Source organism: Protopterus annectens, chromosome 1.part0 (assembly GCF_019279795.1).
Source record: "Protopterus annectens isolate FY-2018-M chromosome 1.part0, PAN1.0, whole genome shotgun sequence".
NCBI lineage: Eukaryota > Metazoa > Chordata > Ceratodontiformes > Protopteridae > Protopterus > Protopterus annectens.
This window is the reverse complement of record NC_056725.1, coordinates 73,417,996-73,440,613: the sequence shown is the minus strand read 5'-3', so window position 1 is coordinate 73,440,613 and position 22,618 is coordinate 73,417,996. Positions and strand designations below refer to the sequence as shown.

At 43.6% G+C, this 22,618-nt stretch overlaps 1 protein-coding gene across 1 annotated transcript in view; it reads right to left on the bottom strand.

Annotated features, from left to right (window-relative positions):
• The window catches only part of LOC122800290 (vasodilator stimulated phosphoprotein), a 1,035,406-nt gene that overhangs the window by 260,750 nt on the left and 752,038 nt on the right, over nt 1–22,618 (bottom strand). The window lies entirely within an intron of this gene.

Genomic DNA, 22,618 nt, shown 5'->3' with positions numbered 1-22,618 from the left:
AGCATATGAAACTGGCAGTTTAAGGCCCTAACTGCTAAGGTTGCAGACGTATAAACCTTCTTTCCCCATCTATCCAGCACCCTGGAATCTCAATCAGAGGGGGTAGGATTTTTGGCTGTAGAGGCCTTTACACCCTTGGGACCCTGTAAAATAGTCTCAGGATCAGCAGCAGGATTTTTGAATAGAAATTTGTGGGAGTCAGGAACCCTGTAACATCTGTCTGGCTTACCAGGAGCCGGAGGTAGGGAAAGTACAGTTTTGTACCTACCATAAATGTAGATGTCCGATAGGTATGCATCTGCAGTCATAACATATGGGTTGTCCTGCCTCAGGCAGCCCTTCGGTCGGCCAGATTCCAAAGTCTGGGTCTGGCCTCGGCTGATGTCGCACTTTCCCCGACGTCAGAGCGTCTGGGGTATAAAAGCATCAGCCGACGCCATTTTCCTCAGTTTTTCTTGCCCCAGATGCCAGGTGCCCTCTAGGAAGGCTAAATTTGGATAAATGCAAAAAAGGTTCCAAACATTTGCAAACTTATATAATTATATACATGTATATACAAACAAATACACCATAATAGATTCCCCCAGCTAGCTAAAAGAGGGGTAAGTACCCTAGGAATACCAGGTACAAAACTGTACTATGTCCTTCAAGGATGCATCTGCAGTCATAACATATGGGTAGAATACCATAGCCAATCTGGGGGAGGAGGAACTAAGAAAAGGATGGTGTGGTTAATATCCCCTGCAGGACTGCAGTAGCAAAACCTGCTCTGGAGTATAAATGTAGATTGTAATGTTTGGCAAATGTATGCACGGAGCTCCAAGTAGCAGCTTCTAAAATGTCCTTGGTAGCCACCCCTCGTAGGAAGGCTGTAGTGGTGGCCGTGGCCCTTGTGGAATGAGGCCTGATGTTTTCAGGAACTGTCTTTCCATGAAAGGAGTAACAAAATCGAATGCAATTTCCTATCCATTTTGAAATTGTCTGTTTGGAAATTGCTTTTCCTTGCACCCCAGTAGCATATGCTACAAACAGTTGGTCAGTTTTTCTACTAGTTTTAGTTCTGTCCAAGTAGTAGCGTAGTTGTCTGTGTATATCCAGGGTGTGCAGAAGTTTTTCCCCTCTATTCTGTGGCTTTGGGAAGAACGTAGGCAAGTGAATAGCTTGGTTCAAGGATACCCTAGATACCACCTTTGGCATAAAAGTAGGATTGGTTCTTAGTGAAACTCTGTCCTGATGGAAGATAAGAAAAGGCTGTACTGCCATTAATGCTTGTAACTCAAGATACTCTTCTTGCTGAAGTTATTGCCAGAAGGAATGCAGTTTTCCAAGACAGGAACTGTAGATCTGCTGATGCTGCTGGTTCAAATGGAGGAAGTGTTAGTTTCTCCAACATAAAGTTGAGATCCCAGGCGGGTAGAGGGGGTTTTCTTGGAGGTTTAATATTTTTGATCCCTCTCAGAAATTGCCTGAGGAGAGGGTGTGAGAAGATAGGTGGATCCACATTGTATTCTGCTGAAATTGCTGAGGCATGAATCTTAATGGAAGAATAGGACAGGCCATTGTGGAACAATTCTGCTAAGTATTCCAGAATGTGTCATGTTTGCCACTGTCACATCTGAGCCTTTTGATGTGTTCCAAATGAGAAATCTTTTCCATTTAGCTGAGTATGTCTTCCTTGTGGAGGGCCTGTGAGCTTCCAAGATGATGTCCTTCACTCTCTCTGATAAGGCATCTTGTTTGGGATTTAAGGAATTTTCCAGGCAGTTAGCTGTAATGTTTTCAAGTTGGGATGCATAATCTTGAAATTGTTCTGCGTCAGAAGAAGAGGCCATAGGGGGAGAGGCCATGGTTTTGCCTGAGACAGGCTTCTCAATAATGGATACCAGTGTTGCCTTGGCCAGTCTGGAGCTATCAGAATCACTCTTGGCTGCTCCTCCCTGATCTTCAGTAGAACCTTGTACATTAATGGGAGAGGTGGGAAGGCATATACTTTTAGAGCTTTCCAGCTGAAAGAGAGAGTCCACCCTCCAAGCTTGTGGGTGGTATGTCCTTGAGCAGAATGTCTTCAGTTGATGGTTGAGAGGGGAGGCGAACAGATCTATCTCCGGCATGCCCCATTCCTTTGCTATGAGTTGGAAGATGTCTGGGTGCAGCATCCATTCGTGTGCATCCATGGTAGTTCTGCTTAAGATGTCTGCTAGTGTATTTTCTTTTCCTGGCATGAACTGGGACTGTAGTTGGATATTGAGGTTCAGGCATAGTTCCCATAGATTCATAGCCAGTCGGCAGAGAGGGTAGGAGTGTGTGCCCCCCTGCTTGTTTATGTACCACATGACCGTGGTGTTGTCTGTCCTTATTAGCAGGTGGCCTTGATGGAGGAAAGGTTTGAAGGCCTCGATTGCATGTATCACTGCCAGCATTTCCTTTTGGTTTATGTGCATGCGTAGCTGACCTTGAGACCATAGGCCTTGGATACATTTGCCCTCCATGTGTGCTCCCCATCCTTGGTCTGAAGCGTCCATGGTGATGGTTTGTTTTGTTTTTGGTTTGTTGAAAGGCAACCCTCTGTTGGACTGGCAGGCCTGAGCCCACCACAGAAATTCCTTTTGAAGGCAAGGAATGATTGATATCAAAGCTTCTAGGCTGTGACTGTGTTGAGACAATACACTCCTGAGGTACCATTGTAATTTCTCATATGCAGCCTGGCCTGTGGTATCAGAATTATGCAGGATGCCATGTAACCCAGGGCCTGCAGGATTTTCCTTGCAGTAAGCTGAGATTGTCTTGTCAGCATCATGAAGTAATCTGGAAGTTGTTTTTGTTTTTCTTCTGTGAGAAAAGCCATTTGGGTTGTTGTGTCCAGATCTGCACCCAAAAAGGTTATTCTTTGGGATGGCACAAGTCTTGACTTTTGGATGTTGACTGTGTATCCCAAGGCCTGTAGCAGGTGGATGGCATAAGCCAAGTCCTTTATCAAATTTTTCTTGTTGTCCGCTTGTATAAGGCAGTCGTCCAGGTATGGGTAGATATGAATCCCCTGAAGTCTGCAGTGTGCAATTACTGATGCCAGGCATTTCGTGAATACTCTGGGCGCAGTAGATAAGCCAAAGGGCAATGCTGAGAATTGATAATGCTCTGATCCTGCAAGAAATCTGAGGTGTTTTCTGCAACTTGGTCGAATAGGGACGTGCAAGTATGCCTCCTTGAGATCTAGAGTCACCAGCCAAGACTCCTTGCCCAACATGGGAAGAAGTTGCTGTAGGATCAGCATTTTGAATTTTGGGACAATGAGATCAGTATTTAGTGCGGACAGGTCGAGAATAGGCCTCCATTGATTTTCTTTTCTTGGTACAAGGAATAGTCTTGAGTAAAATCCTTGGCCTTGTTCTGAAAGCGGTACCTTTTCTATAGCTTTCATTTGAAGCAAGTTGTTGATCTGCCTTAAAGCCTCTGGCCTCTGATTTGGTGGTAGGTTTGGCATTCCGTGTCTTTTTGGCAAAGTGTGGAAGTGGAACCTGTATCCTTTGTCTATTATCTGCAGTGTCCATGTGTCCCTTGTAATATAATGCCAGTTTTTTGAGAATAAAGCCAGCTTTCCGCCCAAGGGTGCTTCCAGTTGATCCCTGGTAGGTGGAATCAGAGTAAAGTCATTGAGCCTGTCCTGGTGTAGTAGTTGTTGTTGCTGTTATTGCACTACTTCTCTGGTTGGCAGGCTGCCACTGACGGCCTCTGTAGGAACCCCTCGATTGGCCTCTGCCTCTAGGGCGTCTGTTCCTGCCTCTCTGGGCTCTGTCCGAATCTGGAAAGGACCAATTCTTAGTAGGCCAGTTTCTGCTGAATCTAGGTGGTTGTACTTGCAGGAAATCCTTAACTGCTTGCACAGATTTTGCCTTTTCTTCAAACTTTTTTAAGACCTCCTGAGCAGAGGAGCCAAATAAATTTTGTCTCTCCATAGGAGCATCCAGGAGTTTAGCTTTTACATGGTCTGGCAGAGATTGTTCCTTCAGCCAGGCATGCCTACGAATGACTGCCCCAGTCATAGCTGATCTAAATGAAGCCTCCAATGCATCATAGCCACATTTTAAGAAATGGTTACTAACCTGTTGTGAGTTGTGTACCAAATCCTGCAGGGATTTACGGTCAAGGGGTTCAGAAGATGAAAGTTTCTTATTCAGTTCATCTAATAAGTACTCTTGGTACTGTATCATATGAAATTGACAATTTAATGCCCTGACAGAAAGAGTTGCAGAAGTATATACCTTCTTTCCCCGTCTCTCTAAAGCTCTAGACTATCTTTCAGAGGGTAGAGGATTTTTGGCTGTGGCGGCTGCAACCCCTTTAGGGCCCTGAGAAATAGTTTCTGGGTCTGCAGAATGTGCTTTATACAGATGGTAATGGGAATCCAGGACCCTGTAGTATCTATCAGGCTTGGCAGGGGCCGGAGGGAGAGTATCAAGTGCTGTACTGACATCATTGTACACATCATCAATTACATTCAGAACAGGAGGTATAGCTAAGGGCCTATGTTGAGGCAGACGTAAAAAGGTCCTTAATCTTTTTCTAGAATCAGAGAATTCCTGACCTTGCCATTGAAAATGCTTTCTCATGGAGTGTAGAATCTCACCAAAGGAAAACTCTTCAGGAGGGGAGGCCGAAGGAATAGATTCTTCAGCATCAGAATCCTCATAGGGCGAATAAGCCTCCTCCTGGTGGTCTGACAACTCAGAGCCATCCGTGGACTCATCTGTAGAGTGTGGGTCAGAGGGGGTCAGTCCTGGGCCTTTTGTCTGGTGGAGGTTGAGAGGCCCTGTCTGGGTGAGGCTGTGAACCCCTAATTAAAGAAATAAGGTCCTCTGCAAGGCTGAGGATCTGTGAACTAGAGGTAGGCCTCTGGGAGGTAGTCTTGGGAGGCAAAGCTTTAAAAAGTTTAGCAACTTTAGCCCTAGAAAAAGCCTTAATGGACATGGAAGCAGGGGGCCTAGCTGCCCCATGTGCAGGAGTAGAAATGTCCAAAGGTATGGTGTCGGACATTTCCTGGACACTGGTTTCGGTAGGAAGCTCGGTAGCCGACTCAGCCGGGGCCTCCCGGGCCGCGGTGGTCGGTTGAATGGTTTCAGAAGAAGGAATCTCCAAGGACTCTGTTTCGGCCGAAACAGAGACACTCGTGGTAGGCTTTACCGTGGTTTCAGCTGAAACCGCGGGCCGCGAGTGTTGGTCCTTGTCCTTCCGTTTTTTCACTAAATGCGAAGTCGGAGTCTCCGACGGCATTTTATATGCAAAATTGGCCCCAAAAAATTCCTCTGCAAACTCCGACAGACGTCTAAGAGTTCGTCGGTTGAAGGAAGCACAGGCTGAACAGGCCGATACGTCGTGGTCTGGGTCTAAGCAAGGAAGGCAGTAGGAATGGAAATCCTTACGAGGTATTTGTTTCCCACAAGTTAAACAATTATTTACTTTGTCTGACATCGGCTGAGGCAAGAAAGAGTCCCCAACGGGGTACTTAGCTTTTTCGAAGTCTTCGGTAGCTGAATTCACTGGATCTGACCGACCGGCACTTGCGAACAGCTTCTGCTTCGGGCACCGCGCGGCAAGAAAGACTGAGGAAAATGGCGGTGGCTGATGCTTTTATACCCCAGATGCTCTGACGTCGGGGAAAGTGCGACATCAGCCGAGGCCAGACCCAGACTTTGGAATGCGGCCGACCGAAGGGCTGCCTGAGGCAGGACAATCCATATGTTATGACTGCAAATGCATCCTTGAAGGACATCCAGGAGCCATGCTGGATTCCGAAAACACATCATCAACAATGTCTAATACAGGAGGGTACTGCCAAAGGCCTATGCTGAGGAAGAAGGAAATCCCTAAGCCTCTTTTTTGATTCAGAGAAGTCCTGACTCTCCCAGTAAAAATGTCCCCTTAAAGTATGCAAAGTTTCTCCAAAAGAGTAATCCTCAGGAGGAGATGCAGATGGGATGGATTCTTCTGCATCAGAATCCTCATAGGGTGGAATAGAAAACTCCTGATCAGAAGAGAAATCAGAAAAAAATGGAAACCTGATCTGAAGATTCATAATCATTGCCTTGCCTGATCAAGGTAATCAAGTCCTCAGCCATTTTGATCATCTGTTTTTTAGGCATAGGGGCCTGAGCATGTGGCTCATGCGTCAGTTTTTTTAGACATAGAAGTTTTTGATTTTGCTTTTGAGGCTGGCGTCAGTTTAATATAAAAATGTTGAGGCCTGAAAACATCCTCAGAAGCCGGTGCCTGCTCAGCGGCTCTGGACCCGTCCAAGGGAGACATCAGCGGGTTCATTACTCTGAGAATCTCACGGCATACCGGACTCCGAATGGGTCTCGGTAGAGGCCTACAACTCACAAGTAGCAGGTATCAGGGGCTGCGAAAGCACCTCACTGAATACCAGCGAACTGGCGACTGGCTTAGGAGAAGCTTAGTCGGTTTTGGACCTCGACAGTCTGTCTCTTTTTTCTTTGCGCTTTTTGTGAACTCCGGTAGTTGGATTGCTAACAGACGACATTTCAGGATAATTAAATCTTAATCCAAAATATTTAGAAGCAAAAATATACAGACGCTTAATAGTGCGTTGGTTAAATCTAGCACAAAACTGACAGCAAGGCATGTTATGATCTGGACCCAGGCAATGAATACAGTACAAATGAAAATCCTTATGAGGTATTTTCTTCCCACAAGTAATGCAATTATTAAACTTTTACTGACATCGGCAAGGAGCAAGAAAAAGTTTACCCAACAGGGTACTTAGCTTTAGTTTGAAGACTTCGGTTCTGAAACTCGAATGCGAAAATTTCAGGAGTCGGCCGACCGGCACTTGTGAACTGCTTCTGCTTTGGGCACCGCGTGGCAGGAAAGACTGAATAAAATGGCGTTGGCTGCATGTTTTATACCCTGATGACCTGACGTCATGGAAGAAGAGACAGCAACCGATGCAGGACCCAATACTTTGTTATTCAGGCCGACTGAGGGCAACCTGCCAGCAGATTACCCAAATGTAATGACTGCAACAATGAAACACGAAGAACATCCCCTTTCCACTCTAGGTAGATTAGACCTCCTGTACACAGAGTAGCCAAGATGGGCTCTGAGACAGGAAGATGTTGGACTCTATTCGAATACAATGGCAAATGGCTGACCTATCTGTAAATTCTTTTAACATGAAGTGCAAGAAAAGATGCAACTTGTCAGTCTTATGCTAACCTGACACTTTTATAGTCACGTTCATATTTTTCAAGATTAATATTCTACCTCTGTATATGAAAAATTTTCCTGCCCATTTCACTACAGTCTGACATACACTTTGAATGGGTAACTGTTGCTTGGAGAAATCAGTACATTTCAGATGTGCAGAGCTGGAAGTATGTATCTAATATCTTCAGTAAGTTAACAAGAGATCCTCAGTCTGTCTCATCGTTTGCTACATTTCTGAGATGTAGATTTTGTATAGCTTGGGTATCCTTTAGCAAAAATTCTGGCCAAGACTTTTCCTTAACTATGGCTGGTTAGTTTTTTTTTTTTGAACCCTGTTTGAACAGACTTACTTTAGAAGAAACTCCTGCAATATTGTTGATAGTAATTTTACAAAAAAAAAAAAAAAATCTTGGGGATAAGCCTATCATTATAAAAACAAGATGAAATTACTCAGAGAATGCTTTATACTGCCCTTAATGTCTGTGAATGCTGTTCATTCCATCTTCCACATCTCTTCATTGCTGGCATCTTGACAATGCCAAAAGTCACTGGGGAGCAGAGAAGTAGGCAAAGGGTTTTTGCTTGAAACTAAATGAGCGCATTCTGACTAGGAGGCATATAGCTACCACAAAACCAATTTTGTGAAAAATGAAAAGCCGATTCCACAGTTATCTTTAAATGTACTAAACCTCTTGCGGTATTATCTAGGGCTCCGTTGTACAACTGCACGTCTACTTGTAGTAAAATACGACAGGTTTCTGATGTGTTTGCTACTATGAATCTATACAGAATTGGTTGTATGAATCTGTGTGTCCTATTTAAAGGTGGCTATGCCCAACAGGGTTTAAATTACTTCAGGAACCTAGAAAACTGGAACTGGAGTACCAACCAACTTGATATCATATAAAATATACAATGGACAGGTCTGGCAGTGAAAGACTCCTTTGAATATACCACTGGAGCTAAAAACCTCTAGAGTTTTCTTTATTTACTCAGTACACAGTTACCTTGAATTAAAAATGATCTTGTTTTGTTGATACAATGGTGGAACATCTAAGAATCAAAACATGGGTGAGTTCAGCTCCTGGACGCCAAGGTCTATTGAGGCTGCCAGCCTTGGAACTACTCAGAATTGTGCACAGTTTTGGCTTTGCTCAGATATTTTCCTCTGCAACTCATTTTTGAAGACTCACCCTGGATCTAATAGTCTAGCTGGGTGACCACTACTGACTGGTAGAGCCCGGCCCTTGCACTGAATGCTATATGATCCAGTTCCCTGTGAAGCTTACAATTAATTAACCACCTGACACTGAGTCAGTGTGGTATGGCAGAGTAAGTACATCACTGCTGGTGATTTGCCATCTACACTACATCAGCTACTTGAAAAGGGTACTACAGACAGCATGAATCTTAGTCATGTGGTTACTGTGGCTCTTGATGCAGCCACCCCAGTAAATATACCCTAAAGTTATGAACAGAGAGCTGGTATACCATGAGGTCAAGGAAATATGAAGGCCAGGGAGTAGCATGGAATGGACATGGAGGAGGCTATACCACGTTTAAATTCAAAATGGACAAACTGTGGTATGTATTGGTCAGGAATTGTGGATAATAAAACTCAGGGACCTATACTGCACTAAATCATTAAGTTATGCTTTTTTTGGTTGCAGACATATTGTGTAGTGCATGCTATCTCGCTGTCCACAGACCATTATTCTCAACAGGTATATCTTATTTATTTACTGCAGTTTGACAGCCAGGTAAGTGAATTCATCCAAAAAACATTTTTCAGTCATGACCTGCACTCACAATGAGCATAGCTACGGCAATATTTAATGAGGACAAAAGACAAGCACAGAGTAGTGATCAAGTTAACAGTTCTAAATGTGAGTCAAAATAGCAATCACTAAAGAGAATCTAACAGCATTTCAAACACTGTTCATTCAATATATACATTGTTCACAGTAAGAAAATATTGGAGAAATATCACATAGGCAGCTGGGGAGTACCTGGCCTCCCAGGCATCTATGCTTTGTGTCAGATTAATATCAGGTCAAGGACATTCCCAGGATGTGGATTAGCCGTTTAGTTCTTTAACTAATTCATGATTAAGGAGGTCTTTATTTAATTGCTTTGGCAGTAGCCCCGGGGCACTTTTATTTACTTAACTGCAATTTGTTGAATGAGTAAATTAAATGGTCCAGATGACCCTTTTCAGTCACGGCCCATGCCTTACAGCAAAACACTCATATCAATGAGGTACAGTATTACATCGAGTTTTAATGCAATGAATGCAGCTTACATCAATACACATGTAGTACACTTACAAAGTGTACATAAATATTCATGAAAGTACAAGAAGATAGAATATGATACAAAAACAAGTGTACAGTAGAATCAACACACAACTTATAATAAAACAAACTAGGAGGTATGCACAGTAGCCACTGGTAAAATAGCCTAATGAGAAGAATCTGGAGTGGTAAAGTAAGGCTGAAGTAATAGGTGTCTAAGCTTCACCAATTAAGCATTTGCATTGGCTTATACTGAAGTCAGCCCTTATGATAATGCAATAATGAACAGGGGAATACTTCATTAATAACAGCATAAAGAACAGAGACTGATGGTCAGAGTGGGAAAAATTACATATACATATATATATATATATATATATATATATATATATATATATATACATACACATATATACACACACACACACACACACGTGTATTTTATTTTTATATATATATATATATATAAATAAATATAGTACACACACACATATATGTATGCATTATATGTTACATATATACATATAGACATACATACACAGAGAGAAAGAGGCATGCTATCTTTAAGTGGGTATAATTACCTGATTGTAAGACTACTGTAGTACTTAAGTACTTGGATTTTTGGCATTATTAGATATAAAGCTTACAAAATTCTTAGCAGAAAAGGAATCCTCTGAAGAGCACCTTTCTCCAGACTGCATTCAATAAACAAATGTGTGGTCAAAATATGAAATCCTACAATGCTGCCATGTGGACAGAATTTATACCATTTTGCTGGATGTCATGAATATCACTGCAGTTATTTGACTAGCTAACTGTTGACTGCATCCAGGCCTTGACAAGCTAATTCACACCTACTTGAAGGCTCCAGTCTCTAGCACCTTCCAGATGGTACAGGCACTCTTGAAGCAGAGGGTCTTTCTCCCTACATTTCAGATTTTAAATTGCCCACGTTTAATGTTTAGGGAGCTTCTTTAGATCCCATGCATCCTAGAAAATTTTCTTAAAACAAAAACAAAGTACTGAGACAGTAGTATAAAAGCAGCTGCATTCCATCTTGTAGACCACCTTGATCTATGCCAGTCTAATTTTGATCACACAGTACTGAGACTGCCCTTTACTGAGGTAACACTGAAAATACATTACTATACAACTTGCAATTTATAGTACAAAACACTTTATACAAATACTGTAAACAGATGTAAGTTACTTTTTCCCATTTAGTTTCCATCCAGACATTAATGACATGAAGTTAGGCATATACCCATCAGTCCCCCAAACAAGTTTAAGTAAACAAAAACCCAATCTTTCTCAGCCACTTTTCTTCTAAAGCCCTACTTCACAAAGGTGACGACGAATGCTGTACAGTCTCACATTTATTCAGTAATTTCAGTGTTGCTTGTCATCCTCCTGTTCATCTCCATACCGCAGGTTCAGGTTCAAGGTTTTCTCTGTCCCTTGATAAGAAATTGTTGGTCAGCTTTTCTGTAGGGCTTAGTTGTGTAGACAATATCTGAGTGGTCTGTGCATATTGAAAGTATACATAATCCTCTCTCCCTGTTTTTTATGTTCTGGGTAGAAAACTGGAAGGCTAATGGCTTGATTCAAACTAAATGCAAATCCACTTTGAACTTGAATGAGGAGTTTGTTCTTAAAAAGATCATATCCCTGCGTAAAATCAACCATGACAGCTTACAATTCAGACCTCTGCTGGAGACAGTATTGAATTACAGGCAATAAACTGAATGATTAAACGTACTCAACATTTCAACTCTGGTAGTAAAACAGAGTTGCAAGATGTAACCTATGTCCTCCTTTATATGTAGGAAAACTTGAGAGAATGGATGACATAAGGAGGAGGCTGGACATCTTGTGTATCTAGGAGACGAGATGGAAGGGCAGTACAGCAATGCTACTTGTCTTAGGATCCACAGTCTACCACTCATGAAGGGGGCAGGCTAAAAATGCTGGGAGATGCCATCAAAATTCATGACACACTCAGGGCAGACTCCAGCCTAATGATAGGCAGTACTCAGTCTAAGCCTATAACCCAAATGCAGGGTTGTGATAGTGAGGAAGAGTGTGCCTTCAGGCAGCAGTTGCAGGACCTACAAGACAAAACGGGATAACATGAAATGGGGTTGATAATGGGTGTCCTGAAAGCACATATCAGGAGAGAGAGAACAGAATATGAGGCCGGCCTGAGTCCACATTCGCGACTCCTGTCTGGCAAATGGAATGATAGTAGTCAAAATATGGTTCAGAAAGAGACAGTCAAGATTGCATACATGAGTGACAGACATGCAACTCGGGTAGACTTCCTCTTAGTAAGGAAAGGGCAGTGGGATAGAATCAGGGATTGCAAAGTCATCTACAGTGAAACTGTCAGCCCATAGCATAAATCACTGCTGCCACAATCAGCAGAGGCAGCAGTGGTCAGGCAAGGCTGGAATGTGACTGGAGAGAAAGCACAAGTTCAAAGAATTATTCTAGACTCTAAACACCTCAAGAAGAGGAGGAAATAAGTGGAGTTGAAGAATGGCAGCACCTCAAAACAGCATGTGTGAGTACTACAGAACAAATGTGACAGACTCACGTATGGAAATACGGTACATAAGAAAAGCTGATGGTGCTATGGTAAAGTTCAGAAAGTCATCAAAAGAAAGGAGTGCAGGAAAAACTGACAGCTATAAAACACAGCCAAGTAATATTCCTTCTAGTCTGGTCCAACAAAGAGGTTAAGAAAGGAATTGCAATAGCAAAGAACAAGGCATCAAAGGCACTCTGCCAGCTTCTGGAAAATGACCGCGCTGACAAAGAAAAAATTATCAGGTTGCTAGGCAATGAGAGAAAGATAAAGATAGTCGGACACCCTTCATAAGGGATGTCAGTAACAATTTATCACCAGTACATAGGACATCAAACGAAGATGGAAGGAGTACTTCCAGCAACGTCTGAATGAAGAGATCCCCACAGCAGTTGTATTGCCCCAGATACAGCCTATGTATGAAGAAGAGGAGGACCCCACCATAGAAGAAAGAACAGCACTAAGGAAAATGAAGTCAGGGAAAATATTCTCAGACGAGGTCACTGTACATATGATAAAGATGCTGGGTAATTTAGTGAAGAAATGGCTTCTGAGGGTACTCGTAGCAGTATTTAGACAAAGGCACATCTGAGATGACTGCAGAATAAACCTGCTAGTATCACTGTTCAACAAAGGGTAGTCTCAACTGTGGGCAGTACAGAAGCATCAAACTCCTGTCACATATCAAATTTCTGGAGATGGTGACTGATAAATGAATATATATAGTAGTAGAAAGTAAGATGGGAGATGAGCAGCTAAGATTCAGATCAGCATGTAGCACAACTGAACAAACCTTCTGAATGAGACAGATACTTGAGAAGAAGCTAGACATGAGGAAATGCAGTCCAACTGGGCATTCCTAGACTTGGAAAATGCATATGACAAGATCCAAATATAGCCAGTTTGGGCAGTCCTGCAGTGGTCTGAAGCCCCAGAAACATTGATAGACTTAGTGCAAGCTATGTACAGGGACCCAGTAACTCTAGCATGAACAGTCTTTGGTCTCGCAGAGGGATTCACAGTGGGATTGGGTGTGCATCATAGGTTCATACTAGGCTATCTGCCCTAGAGCATTTATAAGCCTAGCCAGAGTGTTTGGCTTTCGCCACCCATTTTAAATTAATTTTGCTATGCCCTTCTTCGAGGTTAGTATGCTGTGCCTCTGTCTAACAGTGACACAGAAGTGATACCCGGGGTAAACCTACGATCTCCCATCAACTCATCAAGATTCCTCTTGAAGAGAGTCAATGAGGGACTCTGCCTAACCTGGACTGGGATTTTATTCCAGAGTGAAGGGAGCCTCTGGGTTATGAATCTGTCCCTCCAGCATGTCCTATTTATTTCAGTGCTGAGGTTCAAGTCTCTCGAGCGCGTAGCTCGATGGGATTTGGATTTTCTGAGGAGCCCACTGTTGTTCATACTGGTGATGGACTACATTGGCAAAGAGGTCAGAGGGGGCAGATCAACAAAGTCACTGAATGCATAAGATTTGGCCTTATAGGCAGACTCTGAGCAAGAACTTCAGCAAAAGACAGATGAATGGAATGCAAAACTGAAGGCACATGAGATGAAACCCAGTACAGATACAACAGTTATAATGGCAACAATTGGGGAACTCAAGAAACTGAGAACTGAGATAAAAGGAAAAACAGTGGAAGTATCTGGAATGGGTTGTTGAAGGGGAGTCTGAATACATGGGACAAAGCTAAAATCAGAAGAGTTGCAGCCAAATGGCACAGTGTGTTAGGGTAGTGCATAACAGAAGAATGCCAAAAAAGCTGAAAACTAATGTACAAAAACGTGATGCGACTAGTACTACTGTATGGTACAGAAACCTTGGCAGTACAGGCGCAGTAATTCAGGAAGCTAGAGGTGATGCAGATGAAGTGCCTGAGACAGGTGGTGGGATGAACACTATGGAACAGATGAAGAAATGAGGACATAAGAGCAGAAACAAACATAACTCCAACTGCAGATAGTGTGAAAGAAAGTACAGTTTTGTACCCAACATAAATGTAGATGTTCGAGTGCTAATACAGCTGCAGTCATAACAGATGGGTTCTCCTACCGTCAGGCAGGTCCTCGGTCTGCCGAATTCCAAAGTCTAGGTCCGGCGTCGGTTGTCTTCGCTTCTTCCCTGACGTCAGTGCGACAGGGGTATAAAAGAACCAGCCGACGCCATTTTCTTCAGTTTTTCTTGCCCCAGATGTCAGGTGCCCCCAGAAGGAAGGCAATACATAAATTTGTGTAATAAAACAATGCAATATAAGCAAAATACAGTAGTTGCAAGCAAATACACCATAAATGAATACCCCAATCAGGTTGTATGAGGAGGTGTTAGCCAATGGACCTGTCCCAAGAGGGGAAGGAGGGAGGGAAACCAAGACTGCAGCTGTATTAGCACTCGAACATCTACATTTATGGTAGGTACAAAACTGTACTATGTTCATCGTGCATACAGCTGCAGTCATAACAGATGGGTAGAATCCCAAAGCTAAGAAAGGGGTGGTAGGCACTAGGTGGAACTAGGAGGAGCCAGGATGCCCTGCAAGACTGCAGTGGCAAAGCCTGCTCTAGTTTTGGTGGTAGGTGGTAGTGCTTGGAGAAGGTATGCACAGAACTCCAAGTGGCTGCTTCCAAAATATCTTGGGTAGGAACTCCTCTGAGGAAAGCTGCAGAGGTAGCTGTGGCCCTTGTGGAGTGAGATCTGATGCCTGCAGGTACAGTTTTACCATGAAGAGAGTAACAAAAGCGTATGCAGTGGGCTATCCACTTTGAGATAGTCTGTTTGGAAATTGGCTTCCCTTGAGCTCCTACAGCATAGGACACAAAGAGCTGTTCTGATTTTCTGAAAGGCTTTGTTCTGTCCAAATAATAGCGCAGCTGTCTGCGGATGTCCAAGGAATGTAATAGTCTCTCCCCTTTGTTTTGAGGATTAGGGTAAAAGGTAGGTAAATGTATAGCCTGATTCAAAGCTACCCTGGATACCACCTTTGGCATAAAGGACGGGTTGGTTCGTAAGAAAACTCTGTCTGATGGAAGATAAAAGGCTGCACAGCCATGAGGGCTTGTAGTTCCGATACCCTACGAGCTGAGGTGATAGCCAGAAGGAAAGCTGTTTTCCAGGACAAATATTGCAAATCTGTTGGCAGCTGGCTCAAAAGGAGGCAAGGTCAGCTTTTCTAGAATTAAGTTGAGGTCCCAAGCAGGTATTGGTTGTTTCCTTGGGGGTTTTATATTCTTAGCCCCTCTGAGGAACTGTCTTAAGAGGGGGTGAGGAATAAAGGTGGATCAGTGTTGCATTCTGCAGAAATTGCTGAGGCATGTACTTTGATGGAGGAGAATGAAAGTCCACTGCTTAGCAGCTCAGCTAGATACTGTAACATTTGAGGTAAATTCAGTTTTCCAGGATTCTGGCCCTTTTACTCATTCCAGGCACAAAACAGTTTCCATTTTGCGGAGTAAGCTTTTCTAGTAGACGGTCTTCTGGCCTCCAAAATGACATCCTGCACCTCCTTGGAGAGTAGGGTCTGTTGTGATGTTAAGGAATCTTCCATGCGGCCAGACTGAGTGTTTTCAGCTGATTGTGAAGAGATCTGAAGCTGTGCGGAGTCAGAAGAGGAGGCATTAGAGGTAGGGTCCATGGAGGGGAATGCGTCAGGCTCCTCAGGAGTGGGTACAAGTGCTGTCTTGGCCAGTCTGGAGCAATGAGAATCATCTTTAGTCTGTCTGCTCTGGTTTTTAATAGAACTTTGGGCAGCAGAGGAAGAGGTGGAAAGGCATAAACTGTCATTGTTGTCCAACTGAAAGAGAGCGTCCACTCTCCAGGCCTGTGGATGAGAAGTCCTTGAGCAGAATTTTGTCAATTGGTGATTTTTGTGAGAGGCAAAGAGATCTATGTCTGGCCTTGCCCATGCTTGAATTATCTCTGTAAAAACTTGAGGATGCAACTTCCATTCGTGTGGATCTGTCATATTTCTGCTTAGGTAGTCTCTGCCAGCGTGTTTTCCTTGCCTGGCAAGTACTGTGCTTGAAGGTCGATTTGTACGTCCAGAGCCATGTTCCAAAGTGACACGGCAAGCCTGCATAGGGGGTATGAATGGGTTCCTCCCTGTTTATGTACCACATTACTGTGGTGTTGTCTGTCCTTATCAATAGGTGACCTGGATGCAGAAGGTCTTTGAAAGCTATAATAGCATTTATTACTGCTAGCATTTCCTTTTGATTGATGTGAAGGTGCTTTTCTTTTTGGGACCATTTGCCCTGAGTGCACTGATCTGTCATGTGCGCCCCCCAGGCGTAGTCCGAGGAGTCTGTTGTGATGACTTGATTTGCTTGAGGCTTGCAGAATGGGAAACCTGTGTTTGTTTGGCATGCTTGAGCCCACCACAGAAATTCCTTTTGTAGACATGGAATTAGTGGTATTATTGTTTCCAAACTGTGGCTGTGTTGAGACCATAGGTTTTTCAGGTACCATTGAAGTTTCCTCATATGCAGCTTTGCACATGGGATTAGTAGGATGCAAGATGCCATGAATCCCAGAGCCTGGAGGATGTTCCTTGCAGTCAGCCTGGTGAAATTTGCTAGTTTTCTGAAGTATTGAGTTAGTTGCCCCTGCTTCTCTGGCGTGAGGTAGGCCATCTGGGTGTTTGTGTCCAAGTTGGCACCCAGGAAAATTATTTTCTGAGAGGGTATTAGCCTTGATTTCTTTTTGTTGACTGTGTATCCCAGAGAATTCAACAACATTATTACAAAAGCCAGATGTTTCAGAAGTATGTGCTTGCTGTCCGCTTGGATCAGGCAGTCGTCCAAATATGGGTATATTTGTATCCCTTGAAGTCTTCAGTAGGCAATTACTGATGCCAGGCATTTCGTGAATACTCTGGGTGCAGTAGTTAAGCCAAAGGGCAATGCAGAGAAGTGATAATGGGTTGAACCTGCAAGAAATCTGAGGTATCTTCTGCAATTTTGTCTGATTGGGACATGCAGGTATGCCTCCTTGAGGTCCAATGTTACCAGCCAAGACTCCTTGCCCAGCATGGGAAGAAGCTACTGTAATGTGAGCATCTGGAATTTTGGTACGAGTAAAAATGTGTTTAGGATGGATAGGTCCAAAATAGGTCTCCAATCTTTTCCCTTCCTTGGTACCAGGAATAGTATGGGATAAAAACCTTGACCTTGTTCGTGAGTAGGTACCTCTTGAATAGCTTTCATGTCCATGAGATCTGAAATTTGTCTTTGTGCCTCTGCCCTTTGATTGTGTGGCAGGTTTGGCATGCCTCTCATTTCTGGAAGGGTGTGAAAATGGAATCTGAATCTGTAGCCTCCGTTTATAATGTCCAGGATCCATTTGTCTTGTGACAATATGCCAATTTTTTGAAAATAATGCCAGTTTTCCACCTAAGGGTGCTGCCATTTGAGCCTTGCTTGGCATGCAAAGGGGAAAGTCATTGGGCTTGCTTTCTGAATGGCTGCGAACTATCCTCACCACCTCTGTGTAGGAGCTTGCCATTGTCTGCCTCTAAACGATCCTTGAGATTGCCCTCTGCCCCTCGGGCGCCTGTATCTACCTCTTTGGGGTCTGTCCGTGGCTGGAAAGGACCAATTTTTGGAAGGCCAATTTCTACTGAAATGTGGAGGTTGTACCTGTAGAAAATCTTTCAGTGTTTGCATTGATTTAGCCTTTTCCTCCATTTTCTTTAATACCTCCTCAGCTTTAACACCAAATACATCCTTTTGTAGAGGGGCATCTAGTAATTTAGCTTTGACATGATCTGGTAAGGTTTGCTCCTTGAGCCAGGCATGTCTACGTATGACTGATCCTGTAACAGCAGCTCTACATGAGGCCTCTAGGGCATCAAAACCACATTGCAAGGTAAGTTTACCCACTTGTTCTGCACTATGCATCAAATCCTGCAACTCTTTCAAGTCTAGTTGCTCAGGTTGTGACATTTTGCTTCTCAACTGTGATAACAGAAATTGTTGGTACTTTAAGCATATGGAACTGGCAGTTTAATGCCCTCCTGGTTAAAGTGGCCGAGGTGTATACCTTTTTCCCCCACCTTTCTAAGGATCTGGAATCTCTCTCGGAAGGTAATGGATTTTTAGCAGTGGAGGCCTTAATTCCCTTGGGGCCCTGTGAGATAGTTTCTGGGTCAGCCGCATGGCTTTTGTATAAAAATTGGTGCGAGTCAGGAACCCGGTAGTACCGGTCAGGCTTGACTGGGGCTGGAGGTAAAGAATCCGGGTTAAGGCAAGCCTCTGAGTACACATCATCTAGTATGTCTAAGACCGGAGGTATAGCCAGAGGCCTGTGCTGAGGTAGCCAGAGAAAATCCCTAAGCCTTTTCTTGGAATCTGAGTACTCTTGGCCTTCCCAGTGGAAGTGCTCCCTTAAGGTATGCAAGATTTCCCCAAATGAGTAATCCTCTGGGGGGGAGACAGAGGGAATGAACTCCTCTGCATCAGAATCTTAAAAAGGGGAGTAAGAATGTTCCTGTTCATCAGAGTGTTCTGAAATAATGGGAGGCCTGGTCAGAGGAGGGGGATTCTTCCTCCACTCTGGGCCTTTTGTCCGGGGGCTTTGAGAACTCCTGATAAGAGTAATTAAATCCTCAGCCATTTTAAGCATCTGTTTTTTAGGCATGGGGCCTGGAGAAGGGCCCTGTGTAGCTTGTCTCTTAGAATGTATGGCTGCCTTAGACTTGGTGAAAGCCTTGATGGAAAAAGAAGAGGAAAGTCTGAAGACACCTTGAGAGGAGGCAGACCTGTCTACATTTTGAGATTCACCACCAAAAGTGGCTTCGATATCTGTAGTCGGTGTGGACCGAGAAGCCTGCGACCTCGGGCACACAAGACACTGCCAATGAAGTGTCGGTAGGCAGGGGCTGCGTAGGTGCCTCGCTGAGAACCGGACCACCTGTAGTCTGCTTTGGCGTGGTGTCGGTAGAGGCCGCGGACCTCGTGTGTCGGTCCTTATCTTTGCGTTTTTTAGACAAAACTGGAGTCGGACGACATAATATAGTTAAATTTTTTGCCAAAATAGTGCTGGGCGAACTCCGCCTGACGCTTAATGGTGCGTTTGTTGAATGTAGCACAAAAACGACAGACCGAGACGTCGTGGTCTGGGCCTAAGCAAGGAATGCAGAGGGAATGAAAATCCTTATGCGGTATTTGCTTCCCACATGAAATACAATAATTAACTTTGTCTCACGTCGGTCTGAGGCAAGAAAAGATTCCCCAACGGGGTACTTAGCTTTCAAGAAGACTTCGGTTGCAAAATTTTCATAATTTCAGGAGCTGGCCAACCGGCACTTGCAAACTGCTTCTGCTTCGGGCACTGCGCAGCAAGAAAGACTGGGGAAAATGGCGTCGGCTGGTTCTTTTATACCCCTGTCGCACTGACGTCAGGGAAGAAGCGACGACAATCGACCCGGACCTAGACTTCGGAATTCGGCTGACCGAGGACCCGCCTGACGGCAGGAGAACCCATCTGTTGTGACTGCAGCTGTATGCACGATGAACATCAGATTACAGTAGTTCATGCACATGAAGAAAACAATCTGATGCAAAAATGATGAATGACACAGGAAAGAAAGGAAGAGAGCAAAAGGAAGGAAAAAAGCAAAAGTCAAGAGGATTGTGGACTAAAAAAACTTGAGACAGTTGAGCTGTAGAATGTAGAGTGTGGCAATGTAGGAGTGAGAGACGCGATAGATGACAAAACCAAGATGACAAACCCAAAAATGGGAAATAGAGGGTTGATGATATCCAGGCAAACAGAAATTGACCGAGAATGAGGTCTATCATATTCATTTTGCCTTGTGGGAGTAGATCCAGTCCTTGAGAAAGACACACACACATATATATATATATATATATATATATACACACACACACACACAAATATACATACACACAGCAAGAGGTTCTCCTGTTCACTTCTCGGCTGGAGTGCCTTCTGTGTGGAGTCTGCATTTCTTCCCCACGGTCGAGTGGCCTCTGAAAGGCAAGCGTGAATGGGCACGGGCTGGCAACTCTGCACCATAAAAATCGACTGCCAATAATTAGCGGACTGGAGTTCCACTGTGGAGACCCCTAACCGGGAAAAGCCAAAAAGATAAACATAGATACACACACACATATATATATATATATATATACATATACATATACATATATACATACACACACACACACACACATATATATATCTAAGCTTTACCAGAAAGGCTCATCCAGACTCTGCTACATTTTGCTGTGAAGGAAAGGTTAGTTTGCTTTTATTTTTTGTATTTTGTATTAATTTATTGCCTTTCTATATTTTGAATACTGTGGTTTGTTTTCTTTACCTTGTGTTTTACTTGCATTCTGCTTTAACAGCATATTAAAACTTCAAGAGAGACCACAGCTCTCTTTCTTCTGAGTCTGGCAGAATTTTTTTCCCACCGAGTCACAGTTGTCTTGTTAAATACCACTGTCTTTCTAGTTGCCTGCCGCTTATGTTAATCTGACCATATATCTCATTTCCTCTCTACTTACACTGGCTTGTGTGAGTAATCACAAAAGCATCATTTTTGAAATCCCTCCCCTTCAACAATTTAAATTTACTGGCCATCCTACTTTATTCCATAGTACCAGAATACAAAAGTGACCACCCCTTTCAATCCATCTTGCTGTTTTAAAAATAGTGACTATCCACTAAACCTCAACTTTTTAAACAGATAAAACTTAAGTTACCTACTTTCACATCTAACTGCTCTAGTGCACACTGCAGTGTGCATTTTTTTTCATCTTACCTTTAAGCATCGCTGTGACTAGCACTTTCTCTAATAACTGCTGGAAAACACTAGGAAGCCTTAAACTGATACAAGCACTCAACTCTCCTTGTTAATAAGGAGAAATTAATAGACGACACTAAACAGCCTATAACTGCAAAGTACCTTGCTAAGGTAAGGGAAAACAGCTCCTGTACTTTACAAAAAAAAAAAGCACCAAACCAGGCATGTTTAAGGGGTCAGCTTCCGGTGATTTCTCCTGTCCACCTGGTGAATCTGGGCATACTGGGGCAATGCAGCAATTGCCTCATGTACAGATAACCCTCTCCTCCTACTACCCAACACTATAACCTGTGAGAGATGCACTTACATAGCCAAAATGGAAGCAAAGCTCTCTCCACCCAGGATTGTGCTAGACAGTCAAGAGGAGAAGGTTAACACCCACACTACACCTCAAGCAACAAATAGCCCTTCTAAACCCACACCGCCAACACCCACACATAGCAACACTAAATCCACATATGCAGAGGCCCTTAACTGTAACCTGCCCAAGCAACAAGGACCTCTGAAGCTGAAACGCAAACAAACACCAATCACAACCAGTGTGTCACATAGTTCACAACACCAGTGTGCCACCCAGCAACAGCCCCTAAGGTAAGACAATGTACCTAACACTTTAGTCATAGGTGACTCTATAGTCCAGCAAACTGATGTCCCTCTCACTAGGTTGAACAAGGAGAAAATTACAGTCAGCTGCCTGTCGGGTGCCAGGATCCGCCACATAACGCATGCACTCAAGTCACTCCACAACAAGTACAAATATGACTCTGTCAATGACCATGTTGGATTGAATGACTTGAGACGTACCTCCCTGGACTACATGAAGAGAGACATGGAAGAGCTCTCAGATCATGTGGCCCAGGCAGGTATGACCCTAGCCCTGAGTAACATCCTGCCTTCGCCCAGAATGATACCACAATACAAGGACAAAATGACTGACTTCAACAATTGGCTAAGCTTCTGGTGTCTTTCAAAGGGGATCCAGTATCTGTCTGCCTGGGACGACATGATTGACAGACCACGATGCTTTGCCAGAGATGGTCTGCACTTGTCGCCCCTGGGATTCAGGTTACTAGCTAAGGCTCTTGCAACCCCTATAGTGCCTTTTTTAGGTAAAGTTCAAAGGACAAAACCACCACCGTAACAGGTACAAGCATGCAAAATCTGAAGGTAATGCTACTCAATGCTAGAAGTCTAAATCTCAAGATGCACTCTCTTGAGGCACTCCTAAAAATGGAGAACATCGATATCTGTGCAGTAACTGAGACCTGGTTCAAGGCTCCAGAGAGTACCCCTGCAATACCAGGCTACAACTCTTACCACACTTTTCGACCACCAAACCAGGACCGAAACACTAAAGGTGGATGTCAATATTCACCAAGGAAATTCACACCACCAGGCTAGTTGCCCAACACAATGCGTCTGAAATTCTCCATGTGCAACTAACTCTAGGTAAGACTGCAATCTAAATTGTAGCTTGCTACAGATCCCCCACCATACCCCAAGATTCTCACTACACCTTTCTAAACATACTGGAAAATATTAAGATAGAACCAAACACCCTAATACTGGGTGATTTTAACTACCCTGCCATTAACTGGGAAAACTACTCCTGTACCAACACCTTTGCCCAACGGTTCTTGGAAATCATAAATTCCAACGCCCTGGATCAACGAATC